Below are 6,000 nucleotides of genomic sequence, written 5' to 3'. Positions count from 1 at the left end.
AAGCTCACAAGGAAGGAGGAAATAGAAGAGGAATTCACAAATCAAAATTCTTATTTATGAGTTAAGTATAGCTTGAGTGTATGGCTGTATATATTCACATTCATTGTACGTTTTACACACTAAAAGACATACATACGTTTTACACACCAAAAGACACACAAACGTTTTACAACCAAAGGGTACACATTTCGGTTTCTCCTGTTTTTTGGTTTTCACTAAATTGTCAATAGTAAATTTACTCCTGTTTTTTGGTTTTCACTAACTTACTCAATAAAAATCCAATTGATGAGCGGTTTGAAGGTTTAGAAACTAGACAGTCAGGGTTGTACATTGATATATTATAAGCTGAATCTGGATAACTGTAACCTCTTCAAATTCTTGTTGAAATTTACCATTCTGCAATAAAGTCAAGTTTAATTTCAATGCCCCCTTAAACTTGACATCTTTCCAACACCAATCATCATTCTCAATTTCTGAAAAGTATCATATTTGAGAGATTTTGTGAAAATGTCAATAACTTGATCAAGTGGTCTATATTTGGGCTGTAGAATGTGGCAATTGAGAGCCCTTCTTTCATAGAGTTTACAGTTGTTCAATGCTCAATACTAGGTACTTAAATGCCATTGGTTACAACTAATCTGCAAAATCACAACACAAATTAAACAATATCTAGTTATCCCTTCATCTGTTGTGTCTTTAATTTTTTTTTTTTTTTTTTTTTTTGTAAACTTACAAATCGAAACCAAACCTCTTCCCATCTCTATGAACATAGGATTTAACTTTAAGATCATGCGAGTCTTTTGTGATGAGCATTACCTCTAAAATGTTTCCATTGTTGATGATAAAAGCACCTGGTATGTGTTTAACAGGAACCCACATCTCATTTTTCTTGATTTGAAGGCCTTCCACCTCATTGAGCTAGAGCAAGATTGTTATTGTAAGGCCATTGCCGTCGGAATGAGGATTGATGCCAATAGCAAGTTCTAATTGTGGACATGGAGAATAGTAGTTCATCCTCTTTGATTTGCACTCTTCTTCAAACAATTCTTTCATATAACCAGCTTCCATTCTCAAAGCTTTTGCCATTTGGTTCAGGATTTTCATGGTAAGTGTCATATTGTGAAAGAAAGGCAAAAGAGGTAGAGAGTAAAGAGAAGCCAAAGTATGCCAAGAGAAAGAAGAGAGAAGATAAACTTCTGTATATATTTGTATTGTATTGTTTACATGTAATCTGTCCTATTTATACAGAAAATGTAAATACCAGTATGACAAATAATATTTGTAATGAATGTACAATCACCCATAATTAGGAAACGATTTTACAAGAATCAAGCCTCAATAACATCATCATAATGCAAGGCATGATCTCAGCACTAAGATCACGGATGTAATCACTGCATTCCATCACCTCCCCTCAAGCTTGTGGTTTGTTTATGTCAAAAACTCCAAGCTTGCAAAGAAGATATGAGTGTTGTCTACTACACAATGGTTTTGTAAAGATATCAACAGGTTGTTCTGAGGTACGAATGTGTAGAGTCTTGATTATCCCTTCCTGAATCTTTCCCTAGCTGAAGTGACAATGATCTCTATATGTTTTGTTCTCTCATGAAATGCTGGATTTGCTACAATGTCATTTGCAGCCTTGTTATCATAGTATAAGAGAACTGGTTGTTTTACTTGTACCTTTAAATCTCTTAGTAGCCCTAGAATCCTGATGATCTCACATGTAGTCTTAACCATGGCCCTATCGTCAGCCTCTACTGATGAAAGTGACACCTGGACTGTCTTTTTGTTTTCTAGGAGACTAATGCTCCTTCGAGTTTTATACAAAACCCGATGAGTGATTTTCTTGTCATCGGACATCTGGCCCAATCAAAATCGTAGTATGTTGTGATATCTAGACTTCTTTCTCAAGGTAAGAAAAGCCCTAAACTAGGACAACCTTTTAGGTATTTAAGAACCTTTATTGCTATGTCCATGTAAGATTTCTTTGGCCCATGCATGAACTGATTGAGAATATGAATTAAATAACTGATGTCTGGTCATGTCATAGTAAGGTAAATAAGTTACCCTACCAGCCTTGGTTAATATGAAAGATCCTCTAGAGATGGATCATTTTCTGAAGCACCATTATCATACTCTTGAGTGGTAAGCTTGGTATTTTGTTTGACCGAAATGACACTTGGCCTGCATGTTGATAACTTAGAGTCTGATACAAGTTTTAGGACATCCTTCATTGGCTTAGTGAGATGCTTGCTGGAGATCTTGCAATTACTATTCCCAAAAAATATTTTGGCTCACCTAAATCTTTTATTCGAAAGTGCTTATTGAGATGCTCCTTTAAGTTTTTGATGGTTGATTCATTGTTTCTTGTGATTAAGATGTTGTCAACATAAATGATGAGGGCAATGAATGAGTTCCCTTCTTGTCAAGAAAAGAGAGTATAATCATGTTTGGATTGGACAAAGCCTATGCTTGTAAGGGCTTCTATGAATTTCTCATTCCATTGTCTAGATGCTTCTTTTAAACCATAGAGTGACTTACACAGACAACATACTGTGTTCTCCTCCTGTTTACGAAGGCTATGAGGAAGGTCCATATAGATTTCTTCATTGAGATCTTTATGTAGAAAAGCATTGTGTACATCCATTTGATGAAGAGACCAATCTCGAACAGATGCTACTAAAAAAAACCCCTGACAGTTACATGTTTGGCAATAAGTGAGAAAGTTTCTTGATAATCGAAACCTTCCCATTGAGTGAAGTCTTTTGTGACCAATCAAGCTTTGTAGTATTCAATCGAGCCATCGTCATGATGTTTGATTTTGTAGAACCATTTGCAACTAATGGGTTTACAGTATAGTGGTTGAGGTACCAAGTCCCATGTATGATTTTGAGCTAGAGTTGTAAGTTCATCGGCCATAGCTTGCTGCCAATAAGTATGTTGGACCACTTCAGAATAATTGGTAGGTTCTCAATTGGTAGAGATCTGATGAACACATGCTCTGTGTGCAAGATATAGTCAATCATAACTTACATAATTGGAGGTGGGATAAGGAGTATGTGATGAAGCTAACATTGTGGGACAAATATAGTCATATGTCCAGATAGGTGGTCTAGTGCTTCTAGTGGACCTTTGTTGAAGAGGTTTCGGAGTTGGCATAGGTGAATATTTATTTGCTATCTTTGAATTGTCGGTGGACTGAGATATGTATGGTTGTGAAAGATTAGGATCAAGACTTGTAGGTGGTGTCGAATCTTTTGGTGGAAGATTTATGTCAGGGGCTAGTTGCATGATGAAAGTAGGATGTGATGGGCATCATCCTCCAGAAAAGTAGGCTATTGCTCTGAAGTACTAGAACTATCATCAGTTGTAAAAAGAAAATTGTCTTTATGGAATACCACATCCAGAGAAATAAAAAATCTGTTTGTACCAGAATCATATAGTCTGTATCCTTTTTGCAGCATTGGATAACCCATAAATATGCATTGAGTCACGCGGGGACAAAACTTGTCACAAGACCCAATGATAGTAGAGTAGCAGAAACAACCAAAAACACATAGATGATTGTTGTTGGGTGTTTTTCCAAATAGCATCTCATATGGAGTTTTGCCACCAAGAACTCGGGTCGGTATCGGGTTGATCAGGTATGTGGTTGTGATCACACATTTGCCCCAAAATTTCATAAGAATGTAGGCTTGATATTTAACGGCTCAAGCTACTTCTAGAAAGTGTTTATGTTTTCTCTCAACTACCCCATTTTGTTGAGGAGTATATGTGTAGGAACTCTCATGAAGTATCCCAAGGGATAGGAAAAGGGAGGAGCATTGACAAGCATTTTCAGTTCGGACCCTTTGAACTAATGTATGAAACTGAGTGGTTATCATAGAATGGAAATTCTTAATGTAAAGAGTTTGTGTTTTAGACTGCATTAGAAAAACCCATGTTCCCAAGGGAAAAATCATCTACTATAGTAAATAAAAACCTAGATCCATCATGATTAAGGGTGTGGTAAGAGTTAGTAACTGACCAGATTCGCGTAGTGAAAAAACGTAATATTTAAAATGAATTGATCAATTATACAAACCAAGATTCGAGTACAGATTATAACGTTTTCATGCATAAACTAAAACGTAAAATAAAACTGTATGAAAACAAATCCATACAAGATTTAGTTCATACCAATGTTTGGAGGCTCCTCCGAATATCTTTGACTTCAGACACAAATATTATTCACCGACTACTGTTCACCTCCTATTGTTCACCAACTATTCATTGGATATTGTTCACTGACACTATTCACATGATTCTTTGCTAATCGATCCGCTGTAGGATCACACTCACACATGAAGATAATCCGTAAAATCCTTGATTATTTTGCTAAAACAATCAAAGGCTTCAAGAATCAAGAAAGAAGAACAAGAAAAAAATTTCTTCTTCACTCAAGAGTGTAACGTGAGAGAGAGAGAGAGAGAGAGAGTGGCTAGGGTTTTTTATAATTGAATAATACTCTATTGTTTTTATTTTAAGTTGCACTTATATAGTGCAACAATTAAAACCCTATTCCACTTAGGAATAGCCATAGTCTCCAACCCTAGTTCACCCTTGCAACCAAACACACCCTTTATGGTATTTTAATTAATTAATTATTATTATAATTAAAATCAATTAATATATAATAATATATTAACATTTAATTACTAATAATAATAATTCATTTAAATATATACATAGATATATTTAAATAAAATCTCACTAATTTAATTTTAATATTAAAATTAAATACAGGCAACAACCTCAGCAAATTCAATTGCACTGTGAGATTACCAAAATACCCTTTTCTCCTGAAAGACGAAAATACCCTTTTTACAAATTGATTCTTAAATTATCTTCTAAGTATGTACCCGTAGGCTTCTCATCATATCGGCAGTGTGTAGTATCGCGATTAACACCAATTAATCATCTTACTACATACAGACCAAAATTGGCCCCTAGCAAGGCATCATGGCCACCCGATAGATTCAGATTCAATGAAATCGCAGCCTGTCAACGGTATGATTACTATGCAATCAAATCCTTTTATCATCTGTTATCTCATCGAGACTAAGGTACAGAAATAGTGTCAACCTCAGATATTCTCGACATGTTTGTATTCAGTCAATGGACCAATGACCGGAATAATGAATTAGATTGAGCATCAACTCAATCCCATTATGGCCACAGATTTAGTGTCACTGGCATTTACTGAATTACCCAATGAGATAACTTCTCCCGTACCCAAGAGTGATCAGTCCTTCATCGATCCACTTCTTAATGTAGCCAATCACTACCGTATTGATAGCTCGGAATAGAACTACGTTAGGCTAATGTCAAACTCTACCAATTGGTGCACAACGCACTCCGGTGATATCAAGTCTAAGGATCACATGCACCACTGTCCGTTAGAGGATTTATTCCATAGATACTGTGGTTACCATCCATATGGAATCCTTTGATGGGTTTGTCCAGTGAACTTACCTTTGGCAAGGACCCATGCGTTACACCAGATTGTCAGCAAACAACCTTGACAAGTGAGATCAGTCACTGCCTTTCGATAGGGTCATTCAATGCTATGATAGTCTTAGCGTATTATATGTGTCCTTGGTCAGAATAATACTAGGGCTACGGACGTTTCTAGAATGGCCACCATATGTAATCATAAGGTTCTCACTATCAAGATTTGAAACACTTGATACCCTCGTCCCGATTCTACCATCCTAAGGACATATATCATTACATATACCTATGATTTACATTATATAGAAGAATATGCCTTTTATTGATAAATAAACGTTTATTACAGAGTCAATATTACAATAATTGATTGGCTCTAGAGCACCTACTCTAACAGTAAGGGCCCCAAATGTCAATCTGGATGAGGGCAAAAGGTTGTTTAGTAGTAAATGTGTTGTGTGGAAAGGTAATGTGAGATTGTTTTGCAAGTGGACAAACTGGACGCTT

Source organism: Pistacia vera, unplaced genomic scaffold (assembly GCF_008641045.1).
Source record: "Pistacia vera cultivar Batoury unplaced genomic scaffold, PisVer_v2 Contig214, whole genome shotgun sequence".
Lineage (NCBI taxonomy): Eukaryota > Viridiplantae > Streptophyta > Magnoliopsida > Sapindales > Anacardiaceae > Pistacia > Pistacia vera.
The sequence above is the reverse complement of the archived record's forward strand: the minus strand, read 5'-3'. Positions refer to the sequence as shown.